This window comes from Topomyia yanbarensis, chromosome 2 (assembly GCF_030247195.1).
Source record: "Topomyia yanbarensis strain Yona2022 chromosome 2, ASM3024719v1, whole genome shotgun sequence".
In the NCBI taxonomy this organism is placed as follows: Eukaryota; Metazoa; Arthropoda; class Insecta; order Diptera; family Culicidae; genus Topomyia; species Topomyia yanbarensis.
Genome location: NC_080671.1, coordinates 143,208,649 through 143,234,342, shown reverse-complemented (window position 1 = coordinate 143,234,342; position 25,694 = coordinate 143,208,649).

Sequence of the window (25,694 nt, the reverse complement as noted above, 5' to 3'; positions counted from 1 at the left end):
TACGAGTTCAAAAAAGTGATTATAACGTGATTAAATCATTTGAAAGTTGAGAGCGCTTTGAAGAAAGGAGATGTCGATGTTGAATTGACTAATGCAAATCGTCGCTGTTGTGCTATCTTATGACAAGCGGCATTTAGCACATTTCGAGAAAAACGATTTTAAAAGTTTGAGATTGAGAATCTTGAAACTTATAAATGGTATAAACAATTCAATGTAGATAATTGCCGTTTCTATCTATTCTGTATTAATCTCTCAAATATAACGAAGATCGGTTGATTATGCTGCGAGTTTTAACTATAAATGTAAACAGAAGTCGCTCTCACACGTGTCATAAGTGTGATGACAAAATTTGTATTTGTATTTGTGTCATAATCTAGAGTTACTAAATTGGCTGAGAGCAAAATAAGGACACACTGAATGTCGACCGCCCCAAACTACCCTCCTTCTTTCAGTATCAGTAGATTATGTCCTAACGAAAATGAATGAACAAACGAGTAGTTAATTTTGAAAAACAGTCGATTTTTTATCGCCTTTAACTATGTATGATTTAATATAATAAAAGAATCAATGTTCGTTTTCATGTACATATTTTTCAGTACCTACTGCTAATTTTCTCCACAAGACCTACATTATGTGTTTCAAACAACGTGTTACTTCCTAAATCCGGCATCTTTGTTCACATTGCTCGATTGGTATCGTTGGTTTGGGTTCGATTGGCACTTTGAGTTTCAGTCTTCGCGCATCTCATTATGTTTGTTATCTCTGGCCTAGACAAAGTTTCAATAGCTTATCGCTCGTCGGCGTCTATTTAAACCAGCCTAGTCGCCTTTTCTTTTACTGGGTATATACACCTCCCCAGTAAATTCAGCCCATCCAGCCAGAATACGTGCCGGAGTTCTTGCTGGCTTCTGTCGGAATTTTGGTTTATCCGCCGCTGCTTACTGCTAGAAAAACACTAACTCAAACATGAGTAAAATCTGTTAAATTGGTTAATATCAACATTGTAAAAGTAGCTATATTTATTGACGAAAAAACTCGTTGGAAAGAAGTGACGAACGAAAATGATTGAATAGTTTAATTCTCTCGTAATAAATTTGATCTGAAGGATTTCAAATATGCCTACCACGGCTTGAGACTAAAATAAGGACATTTGAAGTAAAATAAGGACACTTTTCAAAGTCGTCGAAAATAAGGACATGTCCTTTAAAATAAGGACGGTTGGTAACCCTGCATAATCGTGCATGAAAAATCATCAATTATTAACTTTTATTCTTATCTTTGGCTTCATTTGATCTATAAACAATCGGTGAGATGCGTTTTGAAGGAAATGAGTCGGGGAATCTAGAAAAATAGTTTTTTTTGTTACTGCAGTTTTCTCAAAATTCGTGTATTTTTGTTTTGAAAATAATTATGCCATTGTGTTTTTCAGAAAATTTTAGACATACAAACATCTTATACATCCAGATAACTTAAGCCAATCCCCAGTCATTTGAAGCAAAAAAATTAAAATTTCTTAGCAAGTTTCTCGCTTCCAAGTAGAATGTCAAAATTCTGAAAACGCCACCTTGTAGAGATTTTTTGGACAAGTGATGTGGGTTTGTATCAAGTTAGGCACTAAATTCCAAGCACCAAAATTTTTAGTGCCTAACATTTTGCGATTGCGGAGCAAATAGTAGAAACCAGTGTCAAGTTAAGCACCAAATTCCTAATGTTAATTTATTACATTCTTATGGATTCTGAATATCTTGACCTGACATATGGGACATGAGCAGGACCAGCGCACACATAGGGGAAGATGGGGTAAAGCGCACCCCCTAAGGAAATATGATCATAACTAAGCTATAGAATATCAATTGGGAGAATTTAATTAATGATATCGCGTAGCCAACATTTTCCTCTGTAATCAAAATCAAAACGCTTTGCAAAATATTCAAAAGCAAGAAAATAATTCAATTTTTCAAAATCATTAAAAATCACCTTTCGAAAAATAAGCGGGGCAAAATGCACCTGTGCGGGGGCAAATGCACCACAACAACGGGGCGTAATGCACCGCAACAACGGGGCATAATGCTCGGCGAATAAGCAAGTAATTTTGTTTTCTAACGAGATTTCACAAAAGTGTGCCATTAAATAGCCTTTGGTTATGCAATTGGTAGGTTTTCAGAACGATTTTTCTGTTTTCGATTAAAAACCAGCAAAATCAGAAAAGAGAGCATTTTGCCCCCGATGGAGCAGAGATATAAATTTAGCAAAAAGTGAATTATTTAGTAGGTTTTTCATATGTAGTGTGACAGAATAATGAACAACGGTATAAATAAAACTGGAATGCTCTAATATAATAGTAAAACAGCATTTATAAGAGCTGAAAATGCTTGTTGCACGAGCCACAATAATTACATGAGAAGAGCACGTTATTGTTTGTTTATTTCTCGAGCTGCTATTGATCTACAATTATCAAACTTTGACAGTGTATGTTTACTATGGCGGACTTCCGACTGGTGTTACCATTTTCTAGAAACTTTCAGCTGTTTTCGATATAATCAAGAGGTGCATTTTGCCCCGGGGGTGCGTTTTACCCCATCTTCCCCTATAGCTAGTTCCATTCCTAAGATGCCCAGCAATCTTCTAGCAAAATAAATTCCCTAGACTCTCGGTCTTACTTGAGATATCCACTATACAGTTGATTCATGTATCAATAACGGAATATGTCCCACAGATATGAGATGTGAATCGAATCGACCGATTCGGAAAAAAGTTCAGAATGGCGGATTCTAACGTGAGTGACTGCCGACAGTAATACTTATTTTTGTGAATGGCGTTTTTGCTTCACTTTGGTAATTTTTTCCTGTTCATATATTTTATTCACTTTCATTTTATTAATTCAGTATAGTGTAACAATTTAATTTACTCTCTTAATTTTATAACTTTTTTTTATGTTCTAATTTTTATTAGAGCAAATTTGATTTATTTATTTCATTTATTTGATTTATATTAATCATTCTACCCATTTCACGAACAACTTTTTTTTGCTTCATAATTACTTTAATTTTGTTTTATTCTTTTTCTATAATTTATTCGGCTTATTCGAAGTGCATGACTCGCAATGTGCTCATCTTACATTAAGTTGCTTCTCAACTTCGCGTGAGTTCGACAAACTAATTAATGATGCAACAGTGATATGTGTAAGAAATGTCTCATCTCACTGATAGGTGGATTAAATCATTTTTTTTATTTATTTTGTTTTTGTTATTTTTTTTTTATCTTTTTTTCCGCTGCTCCTATTCCTGCTGCTGCCGCTTTTGTACCTGCATCTTATGCAGCTGCTGCTCTAGCTGCTCAATCTTTCTCAACAGTTCCGCCTCACGCTGTGGAACTTGTTGCTGCCGCTGCTCTGGTTGGTTGGCCTGCGGCTGCTCCGGCTGCTGCTGTTGCTGCTGCCGCTGCTGCCGAGCCCTCCAACCGGGCCGCAGATTTAGACCGCATCTTGGGCAGTACTAAAACAAAAATAAAATTTTAAAAAATATCATTACATAACGTCTTACCTTACGTTAGGATCAACCATCTTGGAATGCATTCATTGGATACCTCAGTCCAGAATTGTTTTCGAACTTTATATATATCTGACATATTCCGTTATTGATACATCGCTATCGGAATATGTTATACATATGGGAAACAAGAAGAACCCTGTATCATAAACTTTTTTGTGACTGCCGCGCTGTCCAAATGGCCCCAGTTAAGTTCAGCCGGAAATGGACTAGAATTCTGGCTGTTTCCAGTTCGTATTCTGGCTCCAATGACACAACCGATTCTAACTAGAATCGATTGTGTCACTGGAGCCGGAATACGAACTGGAACCAGTCAGAATTCCGGTTCGTTTCCGGTTGAGCTTAACTGGGAAGGTGCACCATCCCAGTTAAGCTCAGCCGGAAATGAACCGGAATTCCGGCTGGATCCAGTTCGTATTCCGGCTCCAGTGACACAACCGATTCTAGTTAGAATCGGTTGTGTCACTGGAGCCGGAATGCGAACTGGAACCAGCCGGAATTCCAGTTCATTTCCGGCTGAACTTTACTGGGATGTTGTATAAAGCGGCCCTTACACGTTCAATATTTTTGATAATACTAGAGAGTAGTGACAAAAATATTGTACGTGTAATATAAAAAGTAGTATTGATGATGTGGATTTCAAATGGGATTGAAATTTTGTAACAATATCGTTAATACTGTGTATCGACAAAAATATTGAACGGACAGCTTAAGTCAAATTAAATCATCCCTACCAAAAAGGGAAAGTTGCTGGCTAACGGAGGGCTATTTGCCAATTTGGATGCGCTACGTACATTTCAATTTGCCGGCAAATTTAGGGCAAGTAGAGGGCTATTTCAAATGCAACATTTGGGCGATTTGCCGCCGTCATCTTTTTGCAGCTCAAGGCGCCCTTAAATCGCCCACGGTACATGCCACTTAATCGTCAAATATGAAAATTACAGGTAATACTTATTTTCGGATTCATTATGTACCCACGCAAACTTGTCAGCATACTAGGTAATCACCTACAGGAAGAATCAATGGTGAAATTGGTATTGAACACCCAAGCTTACCACAGTCTGATGTTCGTGAAGACTTTAGGCGAGGGGCAAGCACTAGTAGGTTTAAGTGCGTCGTATTGAAAATACCAACGTATTTTGAATATAATTAAAGTAAGTAATGAAAGTATTTAAAAATACCTCTTTGCTTTGGAAAATAACTTCATTCATGTTGAAAGCATTCGAAACTATCGGCTATTGTCAGTCCATCGCAGGTGGATACATCCGACCGTTGGTTTGAGAGCAATTTGAAAATTGTAGTTTTTACATAATTTTGGTGCTTTTTATAAAACATTATAAGTTATTATAAGAAACTATAAGTCTTATTTAAGTGAATCGCCTGCTAGGATTTCTTATCAGTTTCGTAAATTGTTTACCGTTTGTAATAGTCATAAATTTTCGATGAAAAACCCTCACCTCCCTCCCTCCTCACCTTTTCAAACCAGCGGTAGAATTTGTAGATGAGGAACAAAGAGTCATCGAGGAATGTTAACGTTACACACTTTTCTTTAGTATAAAGTAGCACTTCCGAAAAAAGTTTTTTATTACTTTTGTTCATAGTTGATAAACTGAAAGTGTTTTTTCAGCACAAAATCGTCATCTCCCCAACCATTTCGGCCAGTACAAAAACACCCAACCTCCCACCGTTGGCAATCAGCGACTACGACAAAAACGACACAGCACTGCAATGTTGTTTTTGTTTCGTACTTTTTCATATATGTTTTTTCTATGCTTTACCTCTTCACTCATAATTAACGATTATTTTAGTTTCCTTTGAAAAAGGCCGCAAAATACGGTCGAAACGTCGGGCAGTTTTAAAAACAATTCGTATGCTCAAGCTAAATTGACTAAGAAAGCCGTAAATATTCACAGATAACATAACAAGTTTTGGAATGGTCATCAATAAAACAAGGTAATGTATGTATTGTCTCCAATGTACAAATATAATTTAGAAAATTATATTTGTTAGAAAATCGTCCTACTAATGTTACTATAGCTACCATTCACAATGGTTTCATTTAGGTTGAGTTTTTGAAGAAATATTAGAAGAAAACAAATTTCATACTGTCAAGTGGATTTTTTTATGAAAAATGTGCTCAAGATCAAATATTTAAGCTTCTCTTGAATTATAATTGCAAAATAATATATAGAACAGCAGAAAATAATTTTGTCCAGGTTTTCGGCCTAGTTACCCCATGCGCCGTCTACTGCATGGCCCTAGTTTTCGTGACATTGTCTTGTTAGATCAGCCTATCAACGTACTTGATTCCGTTGTTCGCCGAAGTAACTCAACAAAGAGGTTTTCGTTACTACGCCACTGTATACCTGAATAGAACGTACAACTTTACTTCGTACAGAGTACTTTTTTTACAATTGAGAAGACCTTTACGTCCTAGCCCATTACACGTGCTATTGGTTGGGTCCAATCTACCACACGGGGTGCACTGGGGGCGTGTCGGGCTCGAATGGTGACCAGCCATTAATACCGACTAAACTCCATTGGGCTCCGCCATCATTCCTCCCAGGAACTACCTCTCGGTATTACTTCTGGGGGGATGGCTGTACTAAATGTACTCATTCATTCTCACTCACGCGTTCATACGTCCTGTATGAGGCTAACTTGGGTGCTCTCTCAATCGCACTTTGATTCACTCTCAAGCACTCCCACATGAGGCTGACTTTTGTGCTCACCTTTTTCGTTCCTTGCGAGGCTGACTTGTGTGCTCACCTTACTCATTCCTTGCTAGGCTTACTTTTGTGCTCGCCCCACCCATACCATGTGAGGCTGACTTGGGTGCTCACCCTATCACCTGATTCACTCTCAATCGTGCCACTCTATTGTACCTTTGTCACTCCCCCTGGAATCCCATGTGGGACATTTTTCTTAGGCCCCACTTCTGACATACCATGCGAGGCTGACTTGTGTGCTCGCCTTTTTCATTCCTTGCTAGGCTGACTTTTGTGCTCACCCTTAACATGCCGTGTGAGACTGACTTGGATGCTCACCCTTTCACTCCTCTGCCACGCCATGAGGCATCGATAGCTAAGTCCCAACATACTACGCTACGACCCTCCCGTCTTGGCATGAGGCAGTCCACTTATACGCCTATACACTCACTCTTCTGTCTTGCTTCGGGGTGGCTGGGTTTACCCCTTATGCGGTTGCCATTCGCTGCGCCAAACCTGCCTCGGCATGAACAGACCATTCACTCCCTTTTTTGCGCTTGGCCTTTTTCGCTCCAGCTAACCAATCACTAGTTAGCCGTGCCCGTCGTCTGTTGCTCGGTTCGCCAGATTACCTGTAGCCTACTGGCAATCTGGATGGTAGCAGCCGAGACTGCGTTCTACCAGTGATGTCCCTATCCTCTGTGCAGTAAAGAGAAATTGAAATTACTCCCCACACTCTGGCAAGCAAAACGAGAGCGCTTCTCTTTCGTTCATATACACCACCGTGTTTGATATGTGTAAGCGCACGTTGATTGCAGAGGTAAATTTTCATACACCCAACACTGGAACGAGCTAGAGTGTGGAGAAGAGCTCTTGAAATTCTCCGTGGCGCGCTCAGATAAATTCGCCACAGCGCGCGCCCCAGAGTCGCTGTGGTGTATTCACTGGCGTGGTTTCACTGGCGTGTATTCACTGGCGTGTGATCTTTGGTTTGTTTTCGTCTTACAAGCGGCATTGCGAGTGAGATTGATTTAATTTGCACAGGTTGTTGCGTTGTGTTGTGTGGATGGCGGTGGCTTATTTCAAGCTTATATGATTTTCTACTGAAGATTTCATAGTTGCTTGGTAAAGCTTGCGAGTTTATAGAGTGTTGTTACACTATCGTGGGAAACCTGAAGTATTCGAGCCTAGGGGCAAACAAGGAAAACGTTTTACGTATCAATGTATCGGCTGGTATAAACAAAGTTTTATAATGATCTGTAGTATCAGATTAATCGTGTAACAGATGTAAGACGGGATTTGTACATCCACATTAGGAACGGCCTATTATTTGTTCGACTGAATAACTCAATGGTAAGTTAACTTATTTTGATTGCGAATTTGGCAACGCCAAAAAGTAAAGTGATCCATTACAAGTAATGTGCTGGTATTACATACGTTTTCGATTATTATCATACGCAGGCATTGTAATTCTCTCTCACTCACGCGAGAAGAGGCTTATCCGATGTCCAACTTTTTCGAGATAAAGTCCACATAAAACAAGATAACGTTCACGAGAATTCACATTGTTACTTGTTTTTTTTTTGTAGCGCGTTATTAAAAATAATGACGTGCCAATTTAGAAGCGCTTCTATTTGACCGGTACAGTGCTTTCAAGGGGTTACAACACTGTAGATTTTTTTAAACATTTAATTTTTATTTATTAGTTGAATTTTGTTTACTGGTGCTTTAGGATGCTGAAAATGATATTCCAAAAAATGAATCGCGAAAACAATAAATAAATATTCAAATTTTTTCGCAACGCCTCTTATGTATACCTCGAGTATACTGAAAACGTTAACCGTGTTTTCGAAATATTTTTTTTTGATCTGGCCGGAAATGTAACTCGAACAAATGATTTTTGATCAGCCTAAAATTTTTACAGCATGTTCAAGATTACTTTCTCCAGCGATGTACGTGGGATTTAATTTTTTCATTGCATAATTTTTTAATATGCAAATTTTGTGTCGATTTTTAACACATTTTTAGCGTTTTTCGACTAAAAAATGTGCCATTTCGCGAAAAATCAAGACATAGAAAAAATCTTACGTATGCTGCTTGTTGTCGTTCTAAGAAGTTTAAAAAGCTTTGGTTTTTGACTCTGGATCAAAAATTACGGGACATAGAGCTCCGGCCGTGGACCCCTTCAAAAAAAAAAAACTCCCCGACGGGAAAGTGCTGCACAACCGCCATCTTGTGACGAAATTACTCGAATAAATCATTTTTTTGTAATAACGTAATGTTATATATCTCATTAACCCTCTGGAAGTCGCGCTTATGGCCCACTGAACGAGCAGCCGCTGATGCTTTAAGACGGGTTCGCTAGATTGATTTTCAGAGCAGCGTGCACTGCCGGAAAGTTAAACAAGATCTCGATTCATCTCATTATTGCGTCAAGATAAATTCCCGAAATATGCCTATTTTTCGTGCTCTATAGTGGTGTAACCCCTCAATAATTAGTTCTGGAATCTTTTGACGGCATTTTTCTTCTGTGCCATCATTTAAATAAATTAGCTGGTTTTCTCTCGAATTTCCATGCGATTGAATAATAAGAGAGAATTAAAATTGAAACCTAACATGTTCGGGTACGAGTATAGCAAATAAGTTCAAAATGGCAAATCCACCGTCTTTGCAGTACATACTAAATTGTTCCAAAGAACGTTTATCTGTTTACCGTGATTTTATAATTTGTAAAACTTAAAATATTAAGTTTATGTATCAGAGAATGTTTATGACCTCACCGAATAAAAATCTTCTTGTGTAAACCTTGAACCTATAGTTGATTTCGTGACGTGAGGATGTGCTTTTGTTTTCATTTCGATCCGAAAAAGGAATACGATCTACGTTTATCCCAAAAATTAACGTAAACTTCGTATTCTATACATATATTAATCAATTCACCTGTAAGTATTCATGCATACACCTCGAATCGAGTACACTACCGTGATTTTTATTCTTAGTCCAATTAGGTGATTAAAATTTTCTGATAAACAGAAATATAGGATTTGATTCCTGATGAAATAAGTTTTTATGGATATTTAGTAATATTATATCAGACAATACTAATTATCCTCAACATATTCCATTTTCTTCTCAAAATTTATCAATTTCGAATGCTCTAGTAATGCTAAAAAAGTAAATACATAATAGTTTAATAGTTCCGCACTTAAGCTGTGAGTCGCATTTTAGTCATGCTTGGGTCAGTAAAAGCCAGATATTTTACGCTTTTTTGGCTATTCTCGAGCGACGTAGCGATACAAAAAAATAATTCGTTCTAATTCTAATATAATTTTTTTGAAAATCTACACTTGTACTGCATTACAACGATAGCATTAGTTAGACTAATAATATAGTGCAATAAAAGCAAAATGTTGAAAGTTGTTCTACGTGGCTTATGAACTGCCCTTGAATTTTAATTGCAAATATGGGAAATCGTTCAACGTATCTTTGGTATGTGTGCAAAGAACTAGAATATTTAAGTGAAAATTCTGCTAAAAAATCGATGAAAAGTTCTATGGGCGATGTCAATATATTAAACGAAAGCATTTAATCCCAAAAATGATAAAAAAATGTTAAGATTGTTTATTAACCAATTTATGAATGTGAAACTTCTTGTACCATTACCACTACCATTAATATAGCCATTGCTAATTACGGCTCCTATGGGACATGCAACTATAGATACATTAGCTCAACTATATATAACTTTCATACTTGGTCATATAAACAACGGGTTGTTAAGAACCGGCCACCATACCAGAATTTGCTTTTTCCATATATATATTTTGACAACATACCATTCAAGCACCATTTTAATTCTTTCCCATTTTAATTCTGTCGATTGATGAATTTTTTTTTATACGATGGCTTCTGAAGAAAGCTTCGTTGACACTAAAGTAGCCTGACGCTTTATCCTATTGAGCTATCGCCGTAATATTATAGAACGTAGTTTTTTATATCATGTTAATCTACAGGTTTTTGGAATCTTTGAAAATCCCTCGGAAATCCCCTGTTCGAAGATCGTGCAAGATGTTTTCATAAGGCGAACTTTTTTCTATATTTTCGTTGATATAAAAGTTCGCAAGCGATGATTTTCTTCTTCCGATATTTGCTTGAGCCGAATAATGTTCCCAAACATCGGCACTCTTGAAGTTCACTGACGATTTTTAATGTAGAATACATTTAAGCTTTCAATATAGGGGTCCCGTTTCAAAATATCGGCTGCGGCGCCGCGTCAGATTTTGAACGTTAATAACTTTTATCATACTTAACAGAATGATTTGATTTTTAGGCCAATTTGTTGAAAATATGTTCCTCTATGCTGTATTAAAATTTGAAGTATGTATAACATGCACTAATAACAAAAAAATGTGTTTTGAAAAATCTTTCGAAAACGACTCGGAAAAGTGAAAATTTTCAGCCCATCCCGCACACAGCCGTCACTTTGGTAGACCAACCGAACAATAAAATAATGAAAAGTTTATATATAGGTCCACTACATGTTTGTTCCTATGATTATTCGCATTGGGTTGCTTGACGAGAGCAGTTGGTGGGGGAAAGACGGCATATTCCTTTGGTTAGGCCATTAGAAGCCGGACGGAAAGGAAAGGCTCATGCACGGCACGAGAACGAGCGAGAAAGCGATAGTAGTGCATATTAGCGCGATTATAAAAATATCTGTCGGTCGGTTTTTCTCATCATTCGTATTCGTTCAAGTTCAAGCACTAGCAAGCAGCCAGTCCACCGAAGGAAAGCAGTTGGCGATGACGACGGTCGGAAAAAGTGCCCCAGCTACTGGTGACTCATCACAACCCGATCAGGAACTGTCGCCCTGCAAGAATTTCGCCCCAACTAAAGGGCAACAGAGAAACTAATCTGTGTTCTAATAAGAGTTAAACTGGCTCACCGTGTCCGCGGGGAGTGCGTCTGAATTATGCTCCCGCAATAAAACAATAAACGGTTCTTTACAGGACCAATTAATTGTGTTCTAATAAGTGTTAAACTGAAATTTACATTTTATGGTGTATAACAAATAATTTTCAGAAAGCTATATAAGAAATACGATGTGTGGAAAGAAAGAAAGAGAATTTAAATTATCCTCTCTCGCTCGTTTTCGTGCACTGCATTTCCATTCCTTTCTGCTGCTAATACCATCATAACGAAAACGAATGTGCGTATTCTCCCGCCATGGCCAGTGTTGCCACAATTGCATGTCGCTATTACAATTTGAATTATTTTATTGAACTATTTGGCAGCTTCCGTTGATTAACTACATAAATCGATTTGTTTGTGCAGCTCCTTGCTAGTAGCAAACTAAATATCCTTTATCAGCGCTAACAAATAACACAAAAGAATTTAAATTTGTGAAAATCTTTTCCTTCCTTCTTTTCAAATCTGCAACATTCTTTGAAAATATTGTTGGAATGTTGTTATTGAAAAACTGAACATGCAAGTTTGCTAGCACTGGCCACTAGATTGAATGCGATGGAAAGACAGAATATTCGTTTTGGTTATGCTAGTATTGGTAGCCGAACGGAAAGGAAAGGCACAAGAATGGCACGAAAACGAGCGAGAGAGCGATAGTAGTGCTTTCTCGTGTGTTCATATATGAATATTGGTCGGTCGGTTTTTCGCATCATTCGTATTCGTTCAAGCGCTAGCAAGCAGCCAGTCCACCGAAGGAAAGCAGTTGGCGATGACGACGGTCGGAAAAAGTGCCCCAGCTACTGGTGACTCATCGCAACCCGATCAGGAACTGTCGCCCTGCACGAATTTCGCCCCAACTAAAGGGCAACAGAGAAACTAATCTGCGTTCTAATAAGAGTTAAACTGGCTCACCGTGTCCGCGGGGAGTGCGTCTGAATTATGCTCCCGCAATAAAACAATAAACGGTTCTTTACAGGACCAATTAATTGTGTTCTAATAAGAGTTAAACTGAAATTTACATTTTATGGTGTATAACAAATAATTTTCAGAAAGCTATATAAGAAATACGATGTGTGGAAAGAAAGAAAGAGAATTTAAATTATCCTCTCTCGCTCGTTTTCGTGCACTGCTTTTCCATTCCTTTATGCTGCTAATACCATCATAACAAACGAATGTGGGTGTTCCCCCACCATCCCATGGCCAGTATCACCGCTAACAAATAAGACAAAAGAATTTAAATTTGTGAAAATCTTTTCCTTCCTTCTTTTCAAATCTGCAACATTATTTGAAAATATTGTTGGAATGTTGTTATTGAAAAACTGAACATACAAGTTTGCTAGCACTGGCCACTAGATTGAAGGCGATGGAAAGACAGAATATTCGTTTTGGTTATGCTAGTATTGGTAGCCGAACGGAAAGGAAAGGCACAGGAATGGCACGAAAACGAGCGAGAGAGTGATAGTAGTGCTTTCTCGTGTTTTCATATATGAATATTGGTCGGTCGGTTTTTCTCATCATTCGTATTCGTTCAAGCGCTAGCAAGCAGCCAGTCCACCGGAGGAAAACAGTTGGCAATGATGACGGTCCGCAAAAGTGCCCCAGCTACTGGTGGCCTATCGCAACCAACTACCGATCAGGAACTGTTGCCATGCCAGTATTTCGCCCCAAATAAAGGGCAACAAAGAAACTAATCCGCTGGCTAACATTCCAGCGTCTGGTTCGTAAGGTTGTGTATTACTTCAAAGTCGAGCTACGCTTACAAAACTCAGCCGTAACGAAGCCAGTGATGCCTACTTGGTCGGTTTGTTTGAGGATACAAAATAGTGCGCCAAGTACGTAACTTTCTCGCAAAAGAAATCAAACTGGCTCACAGTGTCCGCTGGGAGTGGGCGTAAATTATAATAAAAGCAACGGTTCTTTTCAGGACCAATCAATTGTGTTCTAGTGAGAGTTAAACTGAAACTTTCATTTTAAGGTGTGTAACAAATTTTCAACAATCAACATAATACAGTCAATCACAAAAGTAAGTATACAGGTGTTCATTTTGAAAGTATAGTTCAAAATAATTTAAAATTTATCCCAAAACCAACAAAACAGTTAATCACTATTTGTTGTCGATGTATGCTAAGCTCTTTGGTGCAAGAAGGACGATCAATTTTTTTCAGTGTATGATTGTTCTTTGACGTTTCTACAAAACTGCATATTTCGACATCACAAAAGTTAGTAAACATACCGGTTTATTTCAAACTTAAAGTAGTTGTAACCAATATTTGTTAGTATTTTAGGCAGTAAATGTTTGCTTACTACTTATTAGCTAATATAAGGGTAGTATAGAGGTTTATTTTCGATTTTGTAGGACAAATTTCAACATTTGCTAAAATGGCGCCACGCGGTAAGTAATTGACGAAGTATTTGAAAGAACTGATCGTGAAACATTATTTGCAACACAAATCAATTCGGGAAATAGCTAAACTTGTGTTTAAAAGCCCATCGACAGTTCAAAAAGTCATTCAAAAATTTAAAACATCATCCACTATTGAAAATTTACCTCGATCAAGACGTCCTCGCATATTTTCGGATAAAGAAAAACGCAGAATTGTTCGAAAAGTAAAACAAAATCCAAAACTAAGTTCTCCTAAAATTTTGACAGAAGTCATACATGAAACAGGTAAGATATGCAACCCCCAAACTATTCGACGGGTACTCCACAGTGCCGGTTACCATGGCCGAAACATTAGAAAGAAACCGTTTGTCAACAAGGTCAACCGTCAAAAACGCCTTCTGTTCGCCAAGAATCATGAACATTTCGATCAATCTTTAATATTTATTAAATTTAATATTCACAGGTCCGACGGACACGAAAAAGTTTGGAGAAAACCAAACACAGAATATAATCCTTCGAATATGAAAGGAACAGTAAAGCATGGTGGAGGATCAGTGATGGTTTGGGGGTGCATGGCAGCATCTGGAGCGGGGAATTTAGTTTTTATTGATTCAATAATGAATAAATTTGGATACTTGAACATATTGAAGCAAAACTTGCGCAACAGTGCTATAAAATTGGGCTTGGAAAGATCTTTTATCTTCCAACAAGACAATGATCCTAAGCATACAGCTCTGATTGTTAAGGAGTGGCTACTCTATAATGTCCGAACCCAACTTAAAACACCACCACAATCACCAGATATGAATGTCATCGAACATTTGTGGGATCATCTTGATCGACAGATAAGGAAACATGAGATAAAAACGAAAACTCAGATGATCAATGCCCTGCAAGAAGAATGGGGCAAAATTGGTCCAGATGTTACCCAAAACTTGGTAAACTCAATGCCATCACGAATGAAAGCCGTCATCCAATCAAAAGGATATCCTACCAAGTATTAATAATACTAATAATTTAGTAGCACCACAAAGAAAGTGAATATTTTTTATTTTTTCGCAACTGCATACTTACTTTTGTGATGTGAAATTTGAACCTTTTTATTTCTATTTTATCTCATCTATCCTAAACAATGTTCAAAATCCTTTCGTTGATAAAAAATGAACGATTACAATTATGTAGTTGAAATAGAGAATGGAAATTTGCAGAAAATAAATATTGTTTTTGTTTTGATTAGAAAAAAGTTTTTTTAGTAGGCTGTATACTAACTTTTGTGACTCACTGTACGTTGTGTGGAAAGAAGAAGCTTGCACACGGAACAAAAAATTATATTATCCTCTCGCTCATTTCGTGCACTGTTTTTCCATTCCTTTCTACTGTTATTATCAGTATTACCAAAACGAATGTGTTGTTGCATGTGTTTAAGAGAAATGTTGAAGTCGCATGCTTCTATTCGAGCTTTTTAGCAGCCTCTGTGAACTAACTGCATTAAATAATTTTTTTGTGCAGCTCCGTGCTAGTAGCAAACAAAATGGCTCTACCAGTGTCTGATTCGTGAGATTGTGCAGGATTTCAAAGTCGAGCTAAGCTTATAAAGTTCAGCCGTAATGGTACCCGAAGAAGCCAGTCTTGTCGTTTTGTTCGAGGCTACAAAACAGTTCGCCAGGCACGTAACTATCATGCCAAAAATATCCAACGATCCAGCGCATCACCATCAACACCAACGCCGATACCAAAGGTTCTTTTCAGAACCACCATTATTACCATAGAGAATTATTTGAAAATTTCCCATTAAAACGTGGTTCTGTTGAATATTATTAGATTTAAATTAACGTCTCGAATTGAAATCACGACGCTCCGGTTATGTGACAGACATTACCCACCCATCTTTTTTTTATTGTGACCACGACTAACGGTTTAATATAGACACCCCATTTCAATATTTCTGAAGGAACAGAAGGTCGAGTTTGGAAAGTTTGTAACTTTCATTGTACTTAACCAAATTACACAATGTTCGCACTAATGATTCAGAAATATGATCAGGAATCTTCTATTAGATTTGTAAGTATGTATAATTTACATGAATAAAGAAAAATTGATTTTCAGGAATCAATTATTATCTGTTCTTCCATTGGCCAGTACTACGCGACTTCCTCATGCTAACAATTAATTTCATCGTTAGCCATCTCCCTCACCAAGGCCAACAACGCCAACAAAACCGGTCCTTTTTAGGACCACCATCATTTTTGTAAAGAATAATTTGAAATATTCCTCGCCCAAATCACCTTTTGTCCGAAAATTCCAATGAGTATCAACATATTTGAAGAACGTGTTCCTTATGTATTCTACATCTCTCCGGTTATGTCGCAGACATTACCCACCCATCTTTTTCCGTAGCGATATTTTACATCAGTGAACTTTTTATTAGAAAATCGGCGATGAAAAGATTCTGTTGTGAACATTGATATTTTGATATTTTCCCAACACTACCTTTTTGATAAAACACCTCATTCAAGAAAGTTATAATGAGGAATAATTTATCACACAAAAATCGTTTGTTTAAACTTGAGGAAACACCTTACTTGTTACTTGAAAATTTCATAGAGATTGACAGAGATTCCGACAGATACTACCAGATAAGATGATGAGCCTATTTTCACCATACTAAGCAAGGTGCCTCACTAATTCGGTAATTTCTTGCCTTACGATCAATGGAATGCGTAGAAATTGACATTAACCGCTTAGCTTCGTTGTTAAGAACCAATGTAATAACACAAATGCGTTGAAAACAGTAAAATTCTCGTGTTTGAGCACAATGAAAACTCGAATCGAGTGCCCCTATTGTTGCGCTACCATTTGACTCAATGCGTTGAACAAAGATGGCAGACACTGCTCTAACCAATGGCTTCAAATGGGTCGGGTGATAATAGAAACATGGCGCGAATAGGCTCATCACCCTACCTAATATTTTGTTTTGCTGTTGATATTACGTGCAATGAATCCGTGCATTATAATTACGGTCTAAAATACTAACTGACGCAAAAATCTAGAATACGTATAATAAACATTGTTGCTGCTGACCCATTTATAACATCCTTTTATGGAACACAAGATTCATTGTTCATTTAAAATAAGCGTGAACACTAGTAGCCTTTTTTCTTGACCCCGAAACTGAGCCAATTCATTTCGCTAATTGACGCGCAGAATCCCTATTAACTATTAATACTTATAACACGAGTTTGCATATCAGGTGCCTCTGGTCATTATAAAACTCTCTAAACGATGATACGTAAAAAGTTTTCCCAATTTGCTCCGAGGACCGAGTACTTTTAGTTTTGCAGGTAGTGTAACAATATTTTATAAACTCGTTCGATTTACCAAGCAACTAGTATGAAATCTTCAGTAGAAAATAATATAAGCTTGAAATAAACCACCACCATCCACACAACACAAGGCAACAACCTGTGCAAATCAAATCAATCTCATTCGCAATGCCGCTTGTAAGACGAAAACAAACCAAAGATCACACTCCAGTGAATGCACGCCAGTGAAACCACGCCAGTGAATACACCACAGCGACACTGGGGCGCGCGCGGTGGTGACTTTTTCTGAGCGCGCCACAGAGAATTTAAAGAGCAAGAGAGCACGGTTATCTCGCACCCAACTACCTCAACACCAGCGCACACTTGAAATCGGTCTATACAGCTCCGAAAGAAAGAGCGTTCTGCTTTTTTCTGTGGTGTGTGATCATTGTATCCTCTGTGTAGGCATCACACTTACGCGCCAGTGCATCACTAGGGTGAAATGCCATCACTGCGTTCTACTTCTCCACCGATTGACACATCCGCTGAATAAGGGTATCAGGGGTTGTGTCCCAGCCACAGACGTCAAGCATTGCTCTTCTTTCGACGTCGAACCGATGACATACGAACAGTATGTGCTCGGCAGTTTCGTCTAAACCTGGGCAGTCCGGGCAGACTGGGACCTCCGCGTTCCCGAACCTGTGGAGGTACTGTCGGAAACAGCCATGGCCTGACAGGAATTGTGTCAGGTGGAAGTGAACTTCCCCATGGGGTCTTCCCACCCAGCTCGATATGCTAGGTATCAGCCGGTGGGTCCACCTACCTTTCGAGGAGTTGTCCCACTCACGCTGCCATCTGGCGACCGAGGTCACCCTGGCACGCTCGCGGGCTCCCCTATTTCCACGTAGCTCAAAGCACTCCTCATCTTCCCGAATGACCAGTCCGACTGGCATCATGCTCGCTATCACGCAGGATGCATCGTGTGATACCGTGCGGTAGGCAGATATCACTCTGAGGCACATCACGCGGTAGGTGCTCTCCAATTTCTGTAGGTAACTGGTTACCCTCAGTGCTCTTGACCATGACGGGCCGCCGTACCTGAGGATAGATACGGCAACGCCTGCCAGTAACCTACGTCTATTGGCGCACACCTTTGAGCTGTTGGACATCATTCTCGATAGAGCCGCAACAGCAGTCGACGCTCTCTTGCATGTATATTCGACATGGCTGCCGAAGGTCAGCTTGTCGTCTATAATGACTCCGGGAGACTTCAGACTTCGCTGTGAAGTGATCGCGACTTCTCCCACATGGATAACTGCATGTTGTGCCGACTTGTGGTTGTTGACGATAACTACCTCCGTCTTATGATGAGCGAGCTCCAGGCGTCACGCGCTCATCCATTCCTCCACCGTGCTGATCGCATGTTCTGCGGTTAGTTCTACCTCAGGAATTGACTCCCCGTAGACCTCCAAGGTTACGTCGTCAGCAAAGCCGACGATCTTGACTCCAGGAGGGAACTTCAGTCTCAGAACCCCGTCATACATGAGGTTCCATAGCACCGGGCCTAGGAACGAGCCCTGCGGAACTCCGGCGGTAATCGGAACCCTTTTCTGACCGGCATCGGTCTCGTATAGCAGTACGCGGTTCTGGAAGTAACTTTCCAAGATCCGGTACAGACCCACCGGTAGGCTAAGCCGGTGTAACGAGAGCGCGATGGCATCCCAGCTTGCGCTGTTAAATGCGTTCTTCACGTCAAGTGTCACTAACGCGCAGTATCGAATACCTCGCCTTTTTCGTTGGATCGCTATCTCGGCAGTATTTATCACTGAGTTGAGAGCGTCCACTGTGGACTTACCCTTCCGAAAGCCAAACTGGTTGCTTGACAGACCGTCCGTACCTTCCGCGTACGGGGTGAGCCTGTTGAGGATGATCCTCTCAAGCAGTTTGCCAGTCGTGTCGATCAGACAGATTGGTCTGTACGCCGATGGGTCGCCTGGCTGCTTCCCGGGCTTCGGCAACAGCACCAATTTCTGCCTTTTCCATCTATCGGGGAAACGGCACTCGTCAAGGCATCTCTGCATAGCTAGCCTGAACATGTTCGGGTTCGATATGATCGCTGCCTTGAGAGCGTTGTTTGGAGCTCCATCCGGCCTTGGAGCTTTGTTCATATTTGTCCTTGTCGGTTTTTAACCACAAGGCCTCGCCTCTGTCCTTGGCCTTCTTCGCGGGCCGCGGTACCTCCGGTGTTGGTGCCGGCTTCTTCTTGGTGACCAGCGTCCAGGGGTTTGGGTCCCCCTGCCCCGGTCGAGCCGGGTTGCTGGTACCAACGCTCTGCTCAGCGAGGTCACTCTCGCCGTCGCTTACCTCAGCCAGACGGCGTTTGGCCTTAACGGTTGCACGCCGTGTGGTGTCGGTTTTTGCACCCTCGCCTGGCGACTTCCTAGGGCGCTTCGCGTTCGACGACGTCTTGCGATTGCCCTTACCCTTGCCTTTTCCCTTCGAGGGGAACTCGGCCGCCGCTTCGAGCGACGTGGCTGCTCCATAGAAGGTGAAGGCCACTGTCTGAGTGCCCGTATCGACCTTCTCTTTTCCCTCCCTCTTGGAGGCCACTGTCTGGGTTTCTCTGTCGGACTTCTCCCGACATTCCACCCTCTTGGCATAAGCCTGCTGTTTCTGTCTTGCGACACGAACAGTTTTTCGGAGTTCCAGGAGACTCTGTTTTAACTCCTTGCTTATGTTTTGCTTTGCGCTAGTGTACTCGATTATTGAATCGAGCTGCTCCACCACTTTGCGCATCGCAGATAGTGGCCCGTCCGGTGCGTTGGTAGGACTATTTCCTACCGCTGCTGGGGGGTCACTGGTGCTTTCAGATGCAGCACTCATCGCTCCACTACTCTCCCCACGGGGGGGGGAGACCTCGCCAAACCACCTCTAGTGAAGGGGTTTGGCACCTTCGACTGTTTATTTTTGTTTTTTGTTGACTCCATGTTTAATCCCACGAGTAAGAGTACTTGACAATCTGTAACTGTATTAGTGTGTTCAACGGTTTGTTTTCCTCCACCTGTCATAGATGGAGGAAAACAAATCGAAAATAACTTTTCGGTCGGATTATTTTCATGATGGAATATGACCAACCGGAATTGTACGTCCCCCGAATAAGTTTTACAGCGACAAAGAGCATTTCAACACCATTATAAATACTTTACGAGAGCTAATTCAAATATTTAAATTGGCTGACAGTTTTATATATGACAGCTGGAGGAAAAAAAACCCCAAGTAAAGTGGGTGAAATCGTTTGCATAGAACTCTATAGCATAGCACTACAGTCACTTTATACACAGGCTAGCGAAGTGTCAAAAATATCAGCCAAACGGACTGTCAAAAACAGCACACAAAACCATCACTCAGCCAAACGGACATGATGGTTTTGTGAAGGGAAGTGTAGGAGGCAGCCCATGCTAAGCTTATGGGATTTTCTGTGATGTTAGTTTACATTCATTTACCGCACCGCATGGTCAATACTTTCAAAAAAAATTCAATATCTTGTGTATGATTTTAAAAACTAATGCATATTGGATATCAAATATATGTATTTGTACCCAATTAGAAGATGAGACCAGGGCGGGCATGGCGTAGTTGGTACATCGACTGCCATGTACGCAGCTCATCTGGATTCGATTCCTAACCTCGCACATAGGAATGGAGAATTTTTTAAAGAAAATTTTCTAACTTGAATGAAGAAGTGAATGAACCCTAAAATTAAAATTTCTATAATCGAAAAAAGATGGGTGGGTAATGTCTGCGACATAACCGGAGAGATGTAGAATACATAAGGAACACGTTCTTCAAATATGTTGATACTCATTGGAATTTTCGGACAAAAGGTGATTTGGGCGAGGAATATTTCAAATTATTCTTTACAAAAATGATGGTGGTCCTAAAAAGGACCGGTTTTGTTGGCGTTGTTGGCCTTGGTGAGGGAGATGGCTAACGATGAAATTAATTGTTAGCATGAGGAAGTCGCGTAGTACTGGCCAATGGAAGAACAGATAATAATTGATTCCTGAAAATCAATTTTTCTTTATTCATGTAAATTATACATACTTACAAATCTAATAGAAGATTCCTGATCATATTTCTGAATCATTAGTGCGAACATTGTGTACTTTGGTTAAGTACAATGAAAGTTACAAACTTTCCAAACTCGACCTTCTGTTCCTTCAGAAATATTGAAATGGGGTGTCTATATTAAACCGTTAGTCGTGGTCACAATAAAAAAGATGGGTGGGTAATGTCTGCGACATAACCGGAGAGATGTAGAATACATAAGGAACACGTTCTTCAAATATGTTGATACTCATTGGAATTTTCGGACAAAAGGTGATTTGGGCGAGGAATATTTCAAATTATTCTTTACAAAAATGATGGTGGTCCTAAAAAGGACCGGTTTTGTTGGCGTTGTTGGCCTTGGTGAGGGAGATGGCTAACGATGAAATTAATTGTTAGCATGAGGAAGTCGCGTAGTACTGGCCAATGGAAGAACAGATAATAATTGATTCCTGAAAATCAATTTTTCTTTATTCATGTAAATTATACATACTTACAAATCTAATAGAAGATTCCTGATCATATTTCTGAATCATTAGTGCGAACATTGTGTAATTTGGTTAAGTACAATGAAAGTTACAAACTTTCCAAACTCGACCTTCTGTTCCTTCAGAAATATTGAAATGGGGTGTCTATATTAAACCGTTAGTCGTGGTCACAATAAAAAAAAGATGGGTGGGTAATGTCTGTCACATAACCGGAGCGTCGTGATTTCAATTCGAGACGTTAATTTAAATCTAATAATATTCAACAGAACCACGTTTTAATGGGAAATTTTCAAATAATTCTCTATGGTAATAATGGTGGTTCTGAAAAGAACCTTTGGTATCGGCGTTGGTGTTGATGGTGATGCGCTGGATCGTTGGATATTTTTGGCATGATAGTTACGTGCCTGGCGAACTGTTTTGTAGCCTCGAACAAAACGACAAGACTGGCTTCTTCGGGTACCATTACGGCTGAACTTTATAAGCTTAGCTCGACTTTGAAATCCTGCACAATCTCACGAATCAGACACTGGTAGAGCCATTTTGTTTGCTACTAGCACGGAGCTGCACAAAAAAATTATTTAATGCAGTTAGTTCACAGAGGCTGCTAAAAAGCTCGAATAGAAGCATGCGACTTCAACATTTCTCTTAAACACATGCAACAACACATTCGTTTTGGTAATACTGATAATAACAGTAGAAAGGAATGGAAAAACAGTGCACGAAATGAGCGAGAGGATAATATAATTTTTTGTTCCGTGTGCAAGCTTCTTCTTTCCACACAACGTACAGTGAGTCACAAAAGTTAGTATACAGCCTACTAAAAAAACTTTTTTCTAATCAAAACAAAAACAATATTTATTTTCTGCAAATTTCCATTCTCTATTTCAACTACATAATTGTAATCGTTCATTTTTTATCAACGAAAGGATTTTGAACATTGTTTAGGATAGATGAGATAAAATAGAAATAAAAAGGTTCAAATTTCACATCACAAAAGTAAGTATGCAGTTGCGAAAAAATAAAAAATATTCACTTTCTTTGTGGTGCTACTAAATTATTAGTATTATTAATACTTGGTAGGATATCCTTTTGATTGGATGACGGCTTTCATTCGTGATGGCATTGAGTTTACCAAGTTTTGGGTAACATCTGGACCAATTTTGCCCCATTCTTCTTGCAGGGCATTGATCATCTGAGTTTTCGTTTTTATCTCATGTTTCCTTATCTGTCGATCAAGATGATCCCACAAATGTTCGATGACATTCATATCTGGTGATTGTGGTGGTGTTTTAAGTTGGGTTCGGACATTATAGAGTAGCCACTCCTTAACAATCAGAGCTGTATGCTTAGGATCATTGTCTTGTTGGAAGATAAAAGATCTTTCCAAGCCCAATTTTATAGCACTGTTGCGCAAGTTTTGCTTCAATATGTTCAAGTATCCAAATTTATTCATTATTGAATCAATAAAAACTAAATTCCCCGCTCCAGATGCTGCCATGCACCCCCAAACCATCACTGATCCTCCACCATGCTTTACTGTTCCTTTCATATTCGAAGGATTATATTCTGTGTTTGGTTTTCTCCAAACTTTTTCGTGTCCGTCGGACCTGTGAATATTAAATTTGCTTTCGTCGGAAAATATGACCGTGTTCCAGAAAGATTGATCGAAATGTTCATGATTCTTGGCGAACAGAAGGCGTTTTTGACGGTTGACCTTGTTGACAAACGGTTTCTTTCTAATGTTTCGGCCATGGTAACCGGCACTGTGGAGTACCCGTCGAATAGTTTGGGGGTTGCATATCTTACCTGTTTCATGTATGACTTCTGTCAAAATTTTAGGAGAACTTAGTTTTGGATTTTGTTTTACTTTTCGAACAATTCTGCGTTTTTCTTTATCCGAAAATATGCGAGGACGTCTTGATCGAGGTAAATTTTCAATAGTGGATGATGTTTTAAATTTTTGAATGACTTTTTGAACTGTCGATGGGCTTTTAAACACAAGTTTAGCTATTTCCCGAATTGATTTGTGTTGCAAATAATGTTTCACGATCAGTTCTTTCAAATACTTCGTCAATTACTTACCGCGTGGCGCCATTTTAGCAAATGTTGAAATTTGTCCTACAAAATCGAAAATAAACCTCTATACTACCCTTATATTAGCTAATAAGTAGTAAGCAAACATTTACTGCCTAAAATACTAACAAATATTGGTTACAACTACTTTAAGTTTGAAATAAACCGGTATGTTTACTAACTTTTGTGATGTCGAAATATGCAGTTTTGTAGAAACGTCAAAGAACAATCATACACTGAAAAAAATTGATCGTCCTTCTTGCACCAAAGAGCTTAGCATACATCGACAACAAATAGTGATTAACTGTTTTGTTGGTTTTGGGATAAATTTTAAATTATTTTGAACTATACTTTCAAAATGAACACCTGTATACTTACTTTTGTGATTGACTGTATTATGTTGATTGTTGAAAATTTGTTACACACCTTAAAATGAAAGTTTCAGTTTAACTCTCACTAGAACACAATTGATTGGTCCTGAAAAGAACCGTTGCTTTTATTATAATTTACGCCCACTCCCAGCGGACACTGTGAGCCAGTTTGATTTCTTTTGCGAGAAAGTTACGTACTTGGCGCACTATTTTGTATCCTCAAACAAACCGACCAAGTAGGCATCACTGGCTTCGTTACGGCTGAGTTTTGTAAGCGTAGCTCGACTTTGAAGTAATACACAACCTTACGAACCAGACGCTGGAATGTTAGCCAGCGGATTAGTTTCTTTGTTGCCCTTTATTTGGGGCGAAATACTGGCATGGCAACAGTTCCTGATCGGTAGTTGGTTGCGATAGGCCACCAGTAGCTGGGGCACTTTTGCGGACCGTCATCATTGCCAACTGTTTTCCTCCGGTGGACTGGCTGCTTGCTAGCGCTTGAACGAATACGAATGATGAGAAAAACCGACCGACCAATATTCATATATGAAAACACGAGAAAGCACTACTATCACTCTCTCGCTCGTTTTCGTGCCATTCCTGTGCCTTTCCTTTCCGTTCGGCTACCAATACTAGCATAACCAAAACGAATATTCTGTCTTTCCATCGCCTTCAATCTAGTGGCCAGTGCTAGCAAACTTGTATGTTCAGTTTTTCAATAACAACATTCCAACAATATTTTCAAATAATGTTGCAGATTTGAAAAGAAGGAAGGAAAAGATTTTCACAAATTTAAATTCTTTTGTCTTATTTGTTAGCGGTGATACTGGCCATGGGATGGTGGGGGAACACCCACATTCGTTTGTTATGATGGTATTAGCAGCATAAAGGAATGGAAAAGCAGTGCACGAAAACGAGCGAGAGAGGATAATTTAAATTCTCTTTCTTTCTTTCCACACATCGTATTTCTTATATAGCTTTCTGAAAATTATTTGTTATACACCATAAAATGTAAATTTCAGTTTAACTCTTATTAGAACACAATTAATTGGTCCTGTAAAGAACCGTTTATTGTTTTATTGCGGGAGCATAATTCAGACGCACTCCCCGCGGACACGGTGAGCCAGTTTAACTCTTATTAGAACGCAGATTAGTTTCTCTGTTGCCCTTTAGTTGGGGCGAAATTCGTGCAGGGCGACAGTTCCTGATCGGGTTGCGATGAGTCACCAGTAGCTGGGGCACTTTTTCCGACCGTCGTCATCGCCAACTGCTTTCCTTCGGTGGACTGGCTGCTTGCTAGCGCTTGAACGAATACGAATGATGCGAAAAACCGACCGACCAATATTCATATATGAACACACGAGAAAGCACTACTATCGCTCTCTCGCTCGTTTTCGTGCCATTCTTGTGCCTTTCCTTTCCGTTCGGCTACCAATACTAGCATAACCAAAACGAATATTCTGTCTTTCCATCGCATTCAATCTAGTGGCCAGTGCTAGCAAACTTGCATGTTCAGTTTTTCAATAACAACATTCCAACAATATTTTCAAAGAATGTTGCAGATTTGAAAAGAAGGAAGGAAAAGATTTTCACAAATTTAAATTCTTTTGTGTTATTTGTTAGCGCTGATAAAGGATATTTAGTTTGCTACTAGCAAGGAGCTGCACAAACAAATCGATTTATGTAGTTAATCAACGGAAGCTGCCAAATAGTTCAATAAAATAATTCAAATTGTAATAGCGACATGCA